At 47.1% G+C, this 18,184-nt stretch overlaps 1 long non-coding RNA gene across 1 annotated transcript in view; it reads left to right on the forward strand.

Annotated features, from left to right (window-relative positions):
• LOC138473829 (uncharacterized) overlaps nt 1-18,184 on the forward strand; it is a 54,733-nt gene that overhangs the window by 18,467 nt on the left and 18,082 nt on the right. The window lies entirely within an intron of this gene.

The following is an 18,184-nucleotide window of genomic DNA, read 5'->3' on the forward strand; positions in this document are numbered from 1 at the left end:
TTAGCACGCTACAGCGTGCACTCACAGTTTCTGATCGTATTAAAGCGAGTACAGGCGGGCAGTCCGTCCAGGAGCAGTGTTTTCCTGTACAGCATCATGCTCTTTATCTCCGTCGTCCCGCCCAAGGAGAGGAGACCTAACTCACTTCTGATTAATAACATGGAGGTTGATTTGGGGAGACCTAGAACCGTGTGCCAGAAGTAACCTTCTAATTTCTGCCACAGGGGCGCTGGCGTATGCGGAAGAGCTTCCGCTTCATAAGTGAGGGACGGAACCACCTTTGAGCGATAGAACTGAACCAACTGCAACAAGGAGAAGCGTCCGAATTTTTTATCCAGTGCACGTGCTTGTGCCGCCAGTTTTTTTACTTTGTCCGTTAGAGAACACTGCAAGGTTGTGTTGATTCTTGAACAGCCGAAAGTGACTCCCAGATAATTGAAGTTGTCGACTTTTTCTAGTGCAGTCCCCTCCAAGTACCAGGACAGTTTTTCTTTTGGGCGTTTGACTTTTTCCAGGACCAATATCTTCGTCTTGGATACGTTGATGGTGAGACCGTTTGCTCGAGTATAAGCAGCCAAGTTGTTTAGTTGGCGCTGGAGGCCTATGGGGGTCAAATCCATCAGGATCAAGTCATCTGCGTACAGTAGCCTTGTTGTTTTTTGCTCGCCCATAGACGGGGGAAAAGAGCGGATATCTTGTTCGGAGTCTTTCAAGTCGCCGAGGTAAGCAATGAAGAGGGCCGGAGCTAATGGACAGCCCTGCTTCACTCCTCTTCCCACTGGAACTTCTGCCGATAGTAGGCCAGTTTGGTTCAGCCTCACTCGGAGCTTGGTGTTTTGATGCAGCGCTCGGATGGGTTGGGCGATTTCTGTGGGACAGTTCCAGTGTCTCAGTTTGTCCCACAGAGTTGTTCTGTTTACCTGATCAAAGGCCTGGGCCAGGTCGATAAACGCCAAGAAGACGCGAGGGCCTCCTCCAAGGACTTTGCTCTTCAGTGCGCTCAAGTACAAGATGTTTGTCACCGTACCGTTATTTTTTGTGAACCCAGTTTGAAACGGGTCCGCGCATGGAGCCCGAAGGGCCCATCTCTGGAAATGTTGTAGTAGTAGTGCTCCAAAGACTTTACCGATGGTGTCCATTAATGCTATCGGGCGGTAGTTCTTTGGATCTTCTTTACGCCCCTTTTTGAATATAGGCACCACAGTTGAGGTAGTCCATGAGGAGGGAATTGGTCTTGATTTTTTGCAGCGTTTGAAAATTGCGCTTATCAGCATGGACCATTCCTTTGGGTTTTGTTTAAGATCAAAGTTCGTGATTCCATCCGGGCCCGGCACTCTCGATGGTTTAAGCTTATGAAGAACTTCGATTATCTCCTCTTCGTCGGTTAGATCGACCCAGGGATCCAATTGAGTGCTGGGCTCCGAAGAGGTTTCCACCGACGGTGGCTGGAAGAGGGTTTTGTAAAAGTTCGTCCAGCCTTTCTCACTGATTGGGTTTGTTTGTGAATCCTCAATAGGGGCGGATGTTGATCTTAAAAGAGACCAAAATTCTCACGGATGGTGGCCAGAGATCAGCTTCAGCATGGCTTCTGCGTCCTGTTGGTATAAGTGTAATCGATTTTGTCTTATCCAGGATTTATAGGTTCGCTGAGCCTTGTTGAAACTTGCTTGATATTTTGGCGTAAGATGTTCATGCAATTGTCTTTTCATTTTCCTCACTAAACTCCTTTTCTCCAGCAGTTCATTGCTGTACTCGTGAGTGAAAGGTTTGTTGGGGCGTCTAGACTTGTTACTTACGGATATGTATGGTACCAGGAGGGGCTGGTAATCTGGTAATAATTGCTCGTGCTTTGAACAGTGCTTGGTTTCTACTTTTAGATAGTAGTTCGTGATCTTCATGAGGGAGGTTACCGATAGTTTGAGACAGTGTTTTTGATTATTGGTCTCCACTTGTGCACGCATGTGAAGTTTGTTGGTTGAGCGGGTCTTCCACTTCAAGACCAGCAAGTTGTGATCGCTGGCTGTCGATTTTAGTACATCGAATGAGTTTGTTAAAGCTGCCAGATGTCTACTTATAAAAATATGGTCGATATCCACGTGTGAGTTTCCTCTCTCCCAAGTTGGTGGTCGATTTAATCTTGAGAACAGGTCACCAGCACGTAACAAATCTCTAGAGGACATCAAAGACAGCCACTTAGATCCCCGGCTATTTCTCGGGGATACAGGAGAACTGTAGGTGCAAATTGCGCCATGCGGGGGCCATGTGGAATTCAGGTCGCCACAGAGTATCTAGAGAGCCTCAGGAAAATTTACACGGGCTTCATCGATGGACTGCCCAATCAAGGCTATGAAAGAGGTATCGCTTGTAGCTACAGGGTTCCAGTAGACGTTGATGATAATTAAGGGCAGCTGGGTAAACGAGCCCTTTTCTTCTGAGGGTAGATCCCAGCTTATCTCTGTAACAAGCAGATGTGTGGAGGATTTCAATGTTTTCTGTAGGTGTAAGCCGCAGCCGCAACGGATTGCTGTTATCAGGCCGAAGGAAGGACGACCAAAGACCCCCTTTGCAGCTGGAGCAAACGCTATGTCATATCCGTCCATTGTGGGGCATTCTGTCATCCAGGACTCTTGAAGGCAAATGATGTCGAAACATCCAAGGTTCAGATTGCCTTTCTTTGTCAGATGAAGGAAACCCAGAGTGTTCCATGACCCCAGCGTCATCTCTTCTTTCGCAATGATTGTCTTTGTGGAGAGTGGGGCGGAGGGGCGCTTGGCGCATTGCTATTTGTTCTTTTTAAGCGAAAGGGCCTTCGGTATCCAGCCCCATATTTGCATAAGTGGGGTTTGTTTAGCAGTTTGGAGGAGTTTGGGGTCCTCCGGTTTGAGGCGTTGGGTGACGGTGCGTTGGATCTTGGCCGTTGGGCCGACCGGGAATCTTCCTATTCCCAGGGGTCTTTATACGCGCTTTCTGGTCTCTGGTCTGAATAAGGTCTCGTAGTTGCGTCCCGTGTGGGGCCCCCTGAAGTATTTGAGTCGTCGTTATGAACTTGCTGATCATGATTTGTCGAGTCAGCAGTCCTCCAGAACACTTTAGACTTGCTGCTTGAGCTCGTGAGATTGCAGGTTTTTTGGGGCCTAGCTAACTCGGAAGTTGGTTGTGATGAAGTAGAAGGGCCCCTCTCATCTAGTTCGAGCAGGTCAAACCCCAGCTTTAGCAGATTTTCGGCCGCCTCGAAATCCTAGTTTTCGCCCAGTTGGAGGGCACATGTAAGTATGCACTGGCAGTTTTGCCCTCATGGAAGGGTTCGACCAAGACAATGTCATTGGTTTCCACTCGTTTGAGAGACGGCACACATTTAAAGAGTTGGAGCACAAAGCCGCGGTTAAGAACCACGTATTTTTTTCTGTCCAGTAGCTGTTCAATCTTAAAAGTGCACTCTGATTTAATGCGAGGGGCCGTTTTCCCCGGGACACGCTTTGGGCTAGAGTTAAGGCCGTTTTTAGTCTTGTTTTCTGGGATGGAGTTTTTGGCGTATTTTAACGTGCCAGATTGCCGTTTAACTCGGGTGGCGTGCACCCATCTCTGCATTTGCACGTGGGCTGGTGCAGGGGGGAGGGCGGCTTTCTCCACCCTCCGTCTAGGAGGAGAGTGAGAACGATTTGAGTGACCTTCTTCTCCCTTTTTGAGAATGCGTTTTGAAAGTTCCAGAGTGGGGGACCTGATGGACGCCGGCCCCAGGTAGGCTTTTTGATGAGCATCTTGCAGCGGTTTTCCAGGGTCTGAAAGGGTGAGGTCTCCTCTGCCCTGTACGGAGACTGGCCGCTGACCTCATGATTATCAGAAAGCGAGTAGACACTAAGGTTGAGTAGGTCCTCCTCTGCCTCGGGTTTTCCCACCTTGGGCACAGGGGCAGTGTCCGGGAGGGGTCTCTCTGCCTCCCTTTTTGAGTTTTCCTGACGGACAATGGTTGCCGGTGGTTCTGTGTGGACAGGATTCTCAGTCCAGATGCGGGGTCTGCCTTCCTTTGTAACAAACAATTCTCTGGGCTGGCTCAGCTGTGATGGGGCTGGGTTTACGGTTGTTTTCTGATTATCAAAGATAGCGAATTCTTTGTTTGCATGTGCAATTTCCATTTCGTTTGGATCTTTGGTCAGGTCACAAACTGGTAAGATTAGGATCACTTCATTGTTGATGGCGCCGTTTTTGGTTGTGGCCACTGACTTGGGTTTGCTCCCGGCGGTCCCCTGACCTGCAGTCTCTGGACCTGGTGTTTCGGTTTGCCTTTTTGGAACAGAGGTCAACCAGGCGGGAGGGGTCTGGGAGCTAAAGTCGCTGACAAGAGCTCGTGGGAGTACCTGAGAGGGCGCATTTCTGTCTTTTGGTGCCCGAGCCTGGGCTTGCGCGTTCTCTTCTTCTGCCTGGCGTTTCTCCATTCTGCTGTTTAACGCATTTATGTAGCCTTCCAGAAAGGTTAAGCAACTGTTCATCATTGCTGTAATCGAGGTGTGGTCTTTCAAGGAGTCATTTATAGACTCATACAATTTACAGAATGGTGTGAGAGCCAGTGTTACTGTGGACATAATTAATCTTAGATCTGTCTTCTTTGCCAGGGAATTTTTAGGAAGATTTCCTGATTGCTCGCTTGAGCGTCGAGATCTCGTTGGACTTGATGGGATGTGTGGGCCCAGGCTCTGGTCTCACGCAGGGGCCCCGCGGGGTGCTGAGTTTTCAGGAGGCGGTGTGATATCACCCCTGGTCTCTAAGGATACGGCAGCCTGGGGTTGGGGTGGGGCCTCCTTTCCTCCCTGGAGAGCCCCCGCGGTCGCTCCTGGGGAGGAGGGGACCTGGATGGTGTCGAGGGGGCCGAATTCTTTCGTATAGGGCCCCAGCGCTGACTGAAGCGGATCAGGGGGATGTCGCTCCTGAGCATTTGGTGCGTCTGTTGCGGCCTCCGTAGCTCGGTCGGGTGCCGGATGGCTTGGTACTGAGTCGGGGGTAGGCGACACAGCCGCAAAGAGGGGGGAGGGGATCGACGGCCTCCCCGTTTGTGATCCTGGGTTTAGAGAGGCCTTCCTGTGTGTTACCAGGCATCTCGGGGGCTGTGATGTACAGTTCTCCTCCACATCCTGGATGAGGGGAGCGTGCAGTTTTGATAAGGGCGAGACACCAGGAAGCAGTGAGCCAAAGTGCCATCTGATTCTTGCTTCCGGCACGGTGCCGGTGAAAAGGTCTCGTACAGAATCGGCCGAGGAGGCTAGACCCGCCGCTGGTGTCCCCCCAGAGTTCTTTGTAAGAGATGTTTGGTCCAGAATTGCTTTCAGAATCTCAGCATCTGAAAGTTCTTCGCTGACATCTGGTTTATTTTCTAAGAAATTTGCGAAGAATTTATTGCTGGCTGCTGATAATGACACTTCCCCCGTTGGGGGCAAGTTCAGGGGCCTTGGAGAAGGGTTTAGCAGTCTGATGCGCGAGGTCGACTGCGCTTTGAGGCCACATTTAAGTCACAGATGGGCACATTGTTTCCTTCTTGCCGGTGCCCCCTTTTTCTTTTGCTGAATGGAATTAGCAGAGACATGTAGGAGTTTGGCATTACTGCCTTGCAGCTGATCTCTCGGGCTGACAGCGGGCGTGTCCGACTCCATTTGTGCCCTTTCATCAGGTGTGTCCTGCCGCTCCTCAGCCTCCGTCATTCCAGACGGGAAGGACCCCACCCCAGCCAGCCCCTCCAATGGCTGGGTGCGGGGGTGGTGTAGGATGGGCACCACTGTCAGATTTGTCGGACATGGGGCGATGTTTCCTGGACTTGTCAGGGCTGGAAAAACCCCCTCCCCGCTCTGGTCTTGCAGCCCCTCTCTTGTCGGCAGAGGGGTGGTGAACGGGAAGAGGGGTGAAGGCGGATTCTGCGATGCCTCGCCGACAACTGACACAAGATGGAATGCTGCGGGCGAAGCACAGACCCCTTTACTCCCTAATCCTCCCGCCAGAGCCTCCTTACCTTGAGCGGCTGGCATTTCCTCTCCTCCGAGGGGAGACGCTGAACCCGCCTCATACAGCACGGGGCTGGGGGCAGGAGGGTGGAGCTGTGCCGGGTCCATCGCCGTGAGAGCTGGTTCAAGTTCGATTGTTGCGCGGGGCACCTGCCTCACCGCGAGTGGCTCCCCCTCCCGACTCGGGGGAGAGGAGTGCAGCACTAGGGGGGGCAGGGGAGCCATGCCTTTTGTGGAGCTCCGTAGGCAGCGGCCTTTCGACCCCAGCTGTGTTACGTCGGATTGCAGAAGCGGTCTGGCGGTGGTGGGAAGCGCGGCGGTTTTACTGCCTTTTCCTTTTGCCGCCCGTGCTGCCATAGACTGCAGAGACGCGGCCGCTCCGCAGAATGAGAGGGGTTTTAAGCAGAGTCCCGCCCTCTCGGTCAATAATACTGTAGAAAGACTCCACAGCCACACAGGAGCCAAGGAACACATAGAAGGTAGCAGAGACTGCTACTCTGCAGCTACTCCACACAGTGCATGCCTAATCCTGAGATACAGGATCCTTTCACTCTGGGAGCAGTGCATGCCTAATTTTGAAATATGGATTCTCTCACTCTGGGAGCAGTGCATGCCTAATTCTGAGATACAGGATTATATCACCCTGGGAGCAGTGCATGCCTAATTCTGAGATACAGGATTATATCACCCTGGGAGCAGTGCATGCCTAATTCTGAGATACAGGATTATATCACCCTGGGAGCAGTGCATGCCTAATTCTGAGATACATGATTATCTCACCGTGGGAGCAGTGCATGCCTAATTCTGAGATACAGGATTCTCTCACTCTGGGAGCAGTGCATACCTAATTCCGAGATACAGGATTCTCTCACTCTTGGAACAGTGCTCTCACTCTGGGAGCGGTGCATGCCTAATTCTGAGACACAGGATTCTCTCACTCAAGGAGCAGTGCATGCCTAATTCCGAGATACAGGATTCTCTCACTCTGGGAACAGTGCTCTCACTCTGGGAGCTGTGCATGCCTAATTCTGAGACACAGCATCCTCTCACTCTGGGAGCAGTGCATGCTTAATTCTGAGATAAGGATTCTCCCACTCTGGGAGTAGTGCATGCCTAATTCTGAGATACAGCATACTTTCACTCTGGGAGCAGTGCATGCCTAATTCTGAGATACAGGATTCTCTCACTCTAGTAGCAGTGCATGCTGCATTCTGAGATACAGGATTCTCTAACTCTCGGAGCAGTGCATGCCTAATTCTGATTTACAGGATTCTCTCACTCTGAGAGCAGTGCATGCCTCATTCTGAGATGCAGGATCCTCTCACTCTGGGAGCAGTCCATGCCTGATTCTGAGATACAGGATCCTCTCACTCTGGGAGCAGTGCATGCCTAACCAAGGGGGCAGGGGGGCCATGCCTTTTGTGGAGCTCCGTAGGCAGCGGCCTTTTGACACCGGCTGTGTTACGTCGGATTGCAGAAGCGGTCTGGCGGTGGTGGGAAGTGTGGCGGTTTTACTGCCTTTTCCTTTTGCCGCCCTTGCTGCCATAGACTGCAGAGACGCGGCCGCTCCGCGGAATGAGAGGGGTTTTTGACCGCCCTCTCGGTCAAAAATACTGTAGAAAGACTCCACAGCCACACAGGAGCCAAGGAACACGTAGAATGTAGCAGAGACTGCTACTCTGCAGCTACTCCGCACAGTGCATGCCTAATTCTGAGATACAGGATCCTTTCACTCTGGGAGCAGTGCATGCCTAATTTTGAAATATGGATTCTCTCACTCTGGGAGCAGTGCATGCCTAATTCTGAGATACAGGATTATATCACCCTGGGAGCAGTGCATGCCTAATTCTGAGATACATGATTATCTCACCCTGGGAGCAGTGCATGCCTAATTCTGAGATACAGGATTCTCTCGCTCTGGGAGCAGTGCATACCTAATTCTGAGATACAGGATTCTCTCACTCTGGGAGCAGTGCATACCTAATTTTGAGATACAGGATTCTCTCACTCTGGGAACAGTGCTCTCACTCTGGGAGCTGTGCATGCCTAATTCTGAGACACAGGATTCTCTCACTCTGGGAGCAGTGCATGCTTAATTCTGAGACAAGGATTCTCCCACTCTGGGAGTAGCGCATGCCTAATTGTGAGATACAGGATTCTCTCACTCTAGGAGCAGTGCATGCCTCATTCTGAGATACAGGATTCTCTCACCCTGGGAGCAGTGCATGCCTCATTCTGAGATACAGGATTCTCTCACTCTGAGAGCAGTGCATGCCTCATTCTGAGATACAGGATTCTCTAACTCTCGGAGCAGTGCATGCCTAATTCTGATTTACAGGATTCTCTCACTCTGAGAGCAATGCATGCCTCATTCTGAGATACAGGATTCTCTCACTCTGGGAGCAGTGCATGCCTCATTCTGAGATACAGGATTCCCTAACTCTCGGAGCAGTGCATGCCTAATTCTGATTTACAGGATTCGCTCACTCTCAGAGCAGTGCATGCCTCATTCTGAGATACAGGATCCTCTCACTCTGGGAGAAGTGCATGCCTAATTCTGAGATACAGGATCCTCTCACTCTGGGAGCAGTCCATGCCTGATTCTGAGATACAGGATCCTCTCACTCTGGGAGCAGTGCATGTCTTATTCTGAGATACAGCATTATCTCACCCTGGGAGCAGTCCATGCCTAATTCTGAGATACAGGATTTTCTCACTGTGGGAGCAGTGCATGCCTGATTCTGAGATACAGGATCCTCTCACTCTGGGAGCAGTGCGTGCCTAATTCTGAGATACAGGATCCTCTCACTCTGGGAGCAGTGCATGTCTTATTCTGAGATACAGGATTCTCTCACTCTTGGAGCAGTGCATGCCTAATTCTGAAATATGGATTCTCTCACTCTGAGAGCAGTGCATGCCTCATTCTGAGATACAGGATTCTCTCACCCTGGGAGCAGTGCATGCCTCATTCTGAGATACAGGATTCTCTCACTCTGAGAGCAGTGCATGCCTCATTCTGAGATACAGGATTCTCTAACTCTCGGAGCAGTGCATGCCTAATTCTGATTTACAGGATTCTCTCACTCTGAGAGCAGTGCATGCCTCATTCTGAGATACAGGATTCCCTAACTCTCGGAGCAGTGCATGCCTAATTCTGATTTACAGGATTCTCTCACTTTGAGAGCAGTGCATGCCTCATTCTGAGATACAGGATTCTCTAACTCTCGGAGAAGTGCATGCCTAATTCTGAGATACAAGATCCTCTCACTCTGGGAGCAGTCCATGCCTGATTCTGAGATACAGGATCCTCTCACTCTGGGAGCAGTGCATGTCTTATTCTGAGATACAGCATTATCTCACCCTGGGAGCAGTGCATGCCTAATTCTGAGATACAGGATTTTCTCACTGTGGGAGCAGTCCATGCCTAATTCTGGAATATGGATTCTCTCACTCTGGGAGAAGTGCATGCCTAATTCTGGGATACAGGATTTTCTCACTGAGGGAGCAGTGCATGTCTAATTCTGAGATACAGGATCCTCTCACTCTGGGAGTAGTCCATGCCTCATTCTGAGATACAGGATCCTCTCACTCTGGGAGCAGTGCATGTCTTATTCTGAGATACAGCATTATCTCACCCTGGGAGCAGTCCATGCCTAATTCTGAGATACAGGATTTTCTCACTGTGGGAGCAGTGCATGCCTAATTCTGAAATATGGATTCTCTCACTCTGGGAGAAGTGCATGCCTAATTCTGGGATACAGGATTTGCTACTTTTCTGCTTTACCATCCAATAGCAGTTAAGGCTAAACTTAAATCTGTTTCAGCTTGATTGGCTGTCAACCTGCATGGTTGCAACCAGTAATCATGTGTGGCATGTTTCTCCTTTCCTGCCTACTCTGTCCCTCGCCGCGGTCACATTTCCACTACTTATTTTGGTACACTTCTACCACTGCTGGTTGGACCAAAAACATGGGCGGAGTCAACCAGTGAAGCAATCAGCCAGCTTCTACAAAATCTTCCTATGTGTTTCCTATGGAAAAGCAAGTAGGAGCCTTATAGGAAATGCAATGGGTGAACACTGGGATATTTGTATGCTGATTTCCCATTGAAGAGGTATATTATGGCAACAATAACTTGATTTTGAGATAGCAATTGCCACAGCAGTTTTTCTTTCTGACATATGTTCATACTGTGAAAAGCAAACTGTTATGATGTTGTTTGTGGGTATGTGGTGATATTTGGAAGAAAGGGAGATGTGTTGCATTGTGCTTGGAGTGAATGTAGAAGCGTTTGATGTTATGGTGTGAGTGAGGGAATGCTTGTGGCGGGAGGGTTCTACGCTCAGGCAGTGGGAGAGCCCCTGCCTGGGTGGTGGGAGCCAGTGTTTGTTCCTAGTATCTGTTCATGCTAAGCTAACTTAATGTAACCTGCATATCCTACACTAAAGTAACCGGAACTTACCTGCGAGCCTAAGGAAGTCACTTTATTACACAAATGTTACAATTATCTGATTTATTTTGTATTTATTGATGTATTAGACGCTTTCGCCAAAGCGCCAAACACTAAGAATGACACATGAATAGTTAGCAAAAAAAACTAGAGAAAGAAAAACTAAGCCACATTAGAAAGTAGATGGGTTTTTAGTGGTGTGCGAAAAAGAGGGTAGGATGGAACAGACCTGATGTGGAGAGCAGGAAAAATCCAGAGTTTCGGGGCTAGAAGCGAGAACAAGCGAAAGCGGGATTGGGCACAAGGTGGTCTAGGAACAGTTAACAAAAAAAAAGATTGATATTGAAGGGATCGAGAAGGGACATACAAAGAATCAAGAGATCAGAGATAAGGAAGAGCAAGTCCATGAAAACCTTCACAAGTAATCGAGAGAAAATGTACAGAGGGTTGACAGCAGTCGGGTATTGATGTTTTTGTTAATGTACTCATTAGACATATTTAATCTTTTAGGAATTTCTCATTTAACCATGTAACTCACTGATGATTTTGTAGTGTTTTAATGTTGATGTCAGGACAATTATTAGGAGAATTATTACATAGTGTTGATTCTGTCACATTTTTTATTGTAAAATATAAATAAAGTTTTCAACAAAAAAAAAGATTCCCAAAGGAGGGAGTGCAAAGACGGAATAATAGAGAGCCGAGACGATATTCAACAAAGAGTGTGAATAGGAGAATTAAAAACCGAACGAAGAGGGGCCAGATGAGAAGCAGGAAGACCAACAAGAAGGCAGGAGCAGTAATGAAGATGTAAAAAACTAGAGCACTAATAAGGAGGTGGTGGCATGACAAGCGAGAAAAGGATGAGCTTTAATTAAGTTAGATGACAGGAATGAGAAATATTAGTGATATGAAGGGTAAAGGAGAGAGAGGAATCGAAGGTGGCAACTATATTCAGGGCGGAGGAAGAAAAGGGAAGAGTGGAGGGCAGAAAGAGAATTGAGGCAGGTGGGATTGTGGAGGCAGGGAAGAAAACGATTTCAGTCTTAGAGGCATTCAGATGTAGGAAATGGCCACTCCTCCAAGACTGGATGGCCAGGTGGCAATTAGAGATATTCGAGTGAAGGGTGTCGGAAAAAGAGGAGAAAGAGACAAAGAGCTGAGAGTCATCAGTGTAGAAATGTGCAGAAAGACCAAAGGATGACACCACAGAGGATAAGGGAGAGGTGTAGAGAGAAAAGAGAAGAGGACACAGGACAGAGCCCTTGGTACTTCCATGAGCCAGCAGGAAAGTAGAAGACTTTAAGCCACCCCAAGAAACAGAAAGGTTTTAATTCTGGTTAATAGAAAGGTACCGGCTGAGTCAGTCTAACTAAGGTTCAAACCTAGGGTCTGAAGACTCAAGGACTGCCTCTCATTGATCATGCCATGGATGTCCAGTGCATGATCAATGAGAGGCAGTAACTGATGTATCTATAATGATTTCTCTGTACTGTATATACCCTGCATTATGACTTTTGTATATATGTAACCTGAGTAACAACTGTAACCTTTTCTTCTGTAAGAAAGGACCCCGATGCCTTTGGGCTTGGCGCGCTATATAAGCAACAAAATAAATAAATAAATGCGTACATTGCTAGTCATTTGTTTTATTTAAGTACACATGCAAGGGGAAATCCACTAAGCAATACGGGAGTGCACTGCTCAGGCAGCTCATCCTTGCAATTTGACGCTATTTAGCATAAGAATAAAGCAAGCGCGGAACACTGTAATCTGTGTCCACAATTAAGGGCGCATAAATCAAGCTTGTTTATCGTGTTGATCATATATTATGACAAAAAAGTATCTGGTTTTGCATGGGATGAATTCAAACCATCAATCATCAACATTCACTACTAAATAGGGATGGCATCAACAGAATCCCAGAACGAAATACGAAATAATACGAAATACTAAGAAATACTAAGAAACAATGTTACCAAAAATACTTTCACATTTCCTGACAAGGCTGTTATATACTAGAACATAGGACACGAGCAAATTACTACTGATTGAAAAACACTTATGCTAAAAACATTTAAATATATATCAGAATACAGTGCAAATCAGTGCTTGGTAGAAAAAGAAAAGTGTGACTATAAAACGGTGCAAGAAATAGAACGGCGAGTACCAAGAACATATTGTTGCCTAATAAGAACACTGTAATAAAGAAAATATTCGGACATATAGGTCAACTCGCTGAGGTCATGAATGTACAGTTAGTATCTTTTGTGTCCCTCCTGTTGTTTTCAAATCAAACTGGTCCGATTGTACAAACCTTCTAATTCATAAGACCTTCATCCCTTCTAGTTTCGACTAAACAAATGAATAAATCATGAGAATAAACAACAGCCTTCATCAGGACCCAAAAGCATTTTTTTTTCCTCTTTTTCTTTTGTTTCGTTTTCTAAAAGGAAAAAAACAGAAACACAAAACCTACAATATTAACTCAAACATACCATGAAACAAAAAAGTAAAGAAGTTCCGGGAAGGAGTGAAATGCCGTAGCAAACGATGTGCAACACACCGCTCTTATTAATTCAGTGGGCTATTTCAGATGTAGCGCTTTGCAGCTACAGCAAACGCATGTTGTGATTAATGTACAACAGAAGATTACATGTCTTTATATCGAAATATTGTATATTGAATGCATTGCTTGAATATTTTACATTGAAAACTTTTATAGTGAACGCTCTTTTTTTGGGGGGAATGCCCCACCAAACCCCCGTTTCCAACCCCTGAAAACCCACCCGACCGTTTCCCCAAAAATATTTAACCCTTTACTGCACCCCTAAATGCATTCACTATGAAGGTTTTCAATATAAAAAAATTCAATATATTGGCATTCAATATTCAAATTTCGATATAAACGCTGTATACCCTACAGAAAAGTATTAATATTTGGTTTCCACAACATGGCCCTGTTCATCATGAAGAAATCCATGAACAGGTGTCCTGTCCCGCTTACATCCCAGTCCAGAAAACAGACCTCTGGCCTTGCATTTTCCCAAACAAATCCAAAATCCACAGGCGGAGACTATCACAATGGCATTCTTTTGTTACTGAATGAACAAGCTCTACACACATGAGCTTAGAATGGCTAAAACCAGAACGGTGTGCTACTGTGTCGAGCTGTCTCCTTTCCTGGTGTGAGATGGGGCATCTCTAAGCATGGCAGGAATGGGCAGAAGGTTACTTTGGTCTGGGTTTGGACTGGTAAAAACGAAGAGATTTCCTTAACTGGTCCTTCCCTTTACTTTAATGACTTGACAGGCTAAAGAATGATGGTCTGGGGGGCTGCCCAGAACAATGGCAGAGGTTGAGATGCATTCTAAACCTTCCAGCCATCAACCTTCAGTTTTGCCTGGTTACGGGCACTTATATCCATATGAAGAATACCTAATTGGGAAACCCTGTAGACAGGGACATCTTTGCACTTGCCCTAAGTCACCAAGAAGTAGGTGGGGCCAATGTGCCAGCACGCACTTCTTGGATCGGAACCCCTAAACCAAGATGAAATGGGTGGTCTCTGATTTGCCCAACAATAGATGCCGGAGCTGAAACCTATCACTTTGCTCCTGAGGTGGCTGAAGTTTGCAGCAGGAAGACTTCTGACCTCCTGCCCAAGGAGTGTCTCTTTGAAGGCACTCTGCTGATCTGCATTCACTAGGCTACTGGGTCAGACAGATACTCAGTGTCCTAACTGCACACCGCTTAACTGTCGGTCATTGTTCACTTTCTCTGAGAGATTGACTAGTTCACAATTATGTTGTGATTACTCAAACCCATCCTCGTCTTCCTCACTTGTCAGCTGTTGCAACTTTAGAAAGGGTTTATCACACATAGGGGGGTCATTACAACGTTTGCGGTGCAGGAAGGGTGCCGGTTAAACTGGCGGTAATTCCGTTACCCCCCACTTTTCCTGCATCGCAAAAGTACACATTCGTTGGTGGGGGTCACTGATTTACCTCCAGCCAAAAGCACAAGGCCCCAGTGTCAAAAAACAGCCGGTATTACTGGCACCGTCAACGTAATACCAGCTACCCCTCCATGGAGAGGACTCCATGGATTGGGGATTTACCCCCCCTTTCCGCCATCTGGAATATACTGGTAATAACAGGATATCAGGCAACGTAAACGGTAGGTCAGTTTGCCGGTATCCCGGGCAGGGATAGCTCAAGGGCAACGCGTTTGTCCCGGCAGCAAGACAATTCAGCACAACATAGTTTCGCATCCCGAACGGAAACGGTAGGTCAGTTTGCCGGTATCCCGGGCAGGGATAGCTCAAGGGCAACGCGTTTGTCCCAGCAGCAAGACAATTCAGCACAACATAGTTTCGCATCCCGATTCCGCGCTTAGAGACCACTGGCTGGTAGTGCTATAAATGAACAAGGAAATAAAATAAAAAAATAAGGGGAGACCCTTGCATCCCCACCTCTTACACCCCTAACCTCACGCCCCTCTATATACCACCCCCATACATACCATCTGTAGTTTTGCGGTTAAAAAATAAGTGGTAAAAAAATCAGCTAAACAAATTTGCGAAAAGTGTGAAATACCCTTTGGATGACATTTCCAGACCACCATTGGCCACCAGCCCACCCCCGCTGATGACAGGCCACAGGCTGATGTTCACGTGGAAGACCGGAAATGGTGCAAAACATTTTCCCCTAAACTCTGTATGAGCAAATCAGCAAGCCGTGCTGCGTGTTGGCCAGGCTTTCCATCATCATTAAAGTAAAGTGATAAGTGAAAAGTGCCGTTCCATGTGTTATGCTCTTTTATTATTTATCTGCAGAGAAGCGGAAGCCTGCAAAATGCAAGTGTTACTGGCAAATGACGGTGAATAGTATTGACAGTTCACTTCACGGCTTCCGTATATTTGCAGGCACGTGGTCTTCGTGAATATGACCCTGGCATACTTAAAGAAGGAAAACAAACTATGTTCCATGTGTCTGGAACCCTGGTGTGCATTTCCGTTTCATGTCACAGTACCAAAACATCATACATTAATCACTCAAGCATTTATGTAGCACAACCTTCGCCGTTGGCATCAGGGCGCTAGGATGCAGATGGGAAGATTATAAAATTAGAGAAACAGATCCGTTTTCAGGCGTTCCTTAATATTACATTCCTGAATGCTTCCAAGAGAAAGGGGAAGCGAGTTCCACAGTTTTGGGCTGGCCACTGAGAAAGCACGCTCCCCCCTCCCCCCACCGTTCCAAGCCCCTTCGCCCCGCCTTGACGCAGCAGGCGTCACTCTGCTGTTATGCCCAGCCCAGGCTCAGACTGCTAGAACCTTGTCACATTTCTCACCTGGAGAGCAGTGCATTTACTTAAGCAAATACATGGCTCTCCAAGGAAAACAGGCATTGAAGTGAAGGTAGAGGACAAAAGCCTACCATCAGTGCACCCCCCACCCCCCATGTTGCAGCTAAAGGCTTAACTGCTGGCTCAGCTTTTGCATGGCCCATGCTTTCAATAGTTACCATTAACTAAAAAAAGGTGTATTTGTGTGCATGCAGGGATTGTATGTATGTATGCATGCATGTATGCATGTATGCATGCGTGCATGCATGCGAGGGAGTGTGTAAGTGGGTGTAGGTGTGTATACTAGGAGGTGTCTGCAAGCGCATACCTATGAATGAACGCAGTGTGAATTGTGTACATGGGTGTGACTGCGCGTGTTAATGAGCGCAGAGACAGAGTCTAAATGTTCTGGGTGCTCTTGTGAGTGACAGATCAGCTGTGCGGGGGCATGACTGGTGGGGGAATGTGTCTGAAAGTGTCTTTCTCTGTGTGTATGCACGCTGGGGCCTGGGGAAGGGCATTGGAGCATGAACATTTTTTGACAAGAGCATGGCATGTTTTACTGCCGTGTTTGGGCAAAGGAAAGCCAACTTGAGTGTTTTTATGTGATGATGGGGTTGGAGGGGGGTGTTGGAGGAAATACAACAGTGGGGCTGGCCTGGCTGGGTCTTACTGAGGCATGTAATCTTGTACTCTCATTAATGGCAAAGCCAACATGAGTGTTATTTTGACTTGGCTTTTTATTTTACTGGTGCTAAGGTCAAAGGCAACATACATATTCTTACATGGGGGAATATAACATGATGAGTGCAGCATAAGTGTTCTTCTATGGGGGGATTTGTGTAATGATAATATGTTATTTATATAGCTCTTCGCCAAAGCGCTCTACAGAGAACATATTTCCATAAAATGTCTCAATCAATGGAAGTTTGCACTGATTTAATGAGCTTTATTTTTTTATTTATTGCATTTCTTGACAGCACCCAAACCTGTAAGTATCACAGCACTGGTACAACTTGGTGAGCAGGGAAAACACAGTTCTGTACAGAGTAAGAGAGAGGTAACAAGGTGCAAAAGCAACATAATGGTACAAGGTCCGTAGAGGAGGGTAGAGATCAGGGAGGTCACTTTGAAGTATGAAAGGCTGAGTTGGCCTTGCCAGGATTTGAACCTGCGAATCACACTCCGATTACAACAGCATGCGCTCAGCCCGCTGAGCTATCTTACCGGCTAACTAGAAAGAGCATGTTTTCTTACTGTGGCACTGCCGTTTATTACTGGTGTTAAGGCCAAAAGCAATCTAAATTGTGCAGCCTGCAAGGCAATGTTTTTCTTTTACTGTGGCATGACATTTTTACTGCTGTTAGGGAGAAAATACAACATGATGAGAATTCTTATATGGGGAGTGGGGGGTTTGTGTAGCCAGCCGGGATGTGTTTTTCTTACTGTGGCATGGCTTTTTTTCACTGGCATTAAGGCAAAGCCAACAGGAGTATGTTCTTGCATAGGGAACCTGGCATGTACTGGCAGAGCCAGCATAAACATGCTTTGTTATAGTATCCTTACTGGCATTATGGACAAAGCAATCAGGAGTATTTTCCTATGTGGGAATAGTGGCATATATAGGTGCACCAGAATGGACATGTGTGAGCCCAATCGATATGAAAAGGCTTTTTTACACTTGCAGAGTACTGGCATATAGTGGGCAAAGGCATCATGAAAATGTCTTTGAAAACGCTCCTGTGCATTGTTGGTGGCTTGGCATCTAATGGACTTTTTATGTCTCACCCTGCAAAACCGATTGTAAACTGTGTGGCTTTTTAGCTAATTCATCACAGAAAGTGTACTGAAAAATGCACTCTTTTAACCCATAATTTAAAATCTTTTCTTAAGGGGACAACCTTTCCCCCCCTAACTGGTTCACCCTCCCTCACTTCTCTCTGTCACTCCTGTGCATTTGGCTGGGATCAGAACAAGTGCCCTTCCTTCTGAGGGCTCTTCTTAGTGTGGGCCCTACTCCATTAGCTCAAGGACCCGCTTGTTACACCATCCAGGCTACGCCTCTGGTGAGTTGGGGTGAAAGATGGATGTAATGGGTGATACTGCCTTGCCACAGGGAATGCCCTTGCCCAGACGGACTGCAGTATTTTGCAACATCTGCCATGAAAGAACACAACCTCCTTATATGAAGGCACTTCAAACTACCTGCTCAAATATTTACAAACTGACAAGTGACGTATCTGGTGAAATAACAACAACCATTTCTATATTCTAAATCTATGTCAAGTCTATAAAATGCATTAAAGAAGATGACCACAAAAGTTGCATAGGCAACAAAATACTGTTGGCAACACTATATTCTAGGTGTTGCCGCACTGCCCTCCGCCCGCGCTTTTGTG

This window comes from Ambystoma mexicanum, chromosome 8, assembly GCF_040938575.1.
Source record: "Ambystoma mexicanum isolate Mex_15411 chromosome 8, UKY_AmexF1_1, whole genome shotgun sequence".
NCBI classification, from domain to species: Eukaryota; Metazoa; Chordata; class Amphibia; order Caudata; family Ambystomatidae; genus Ambystoma; species Ambystoma mexicanum.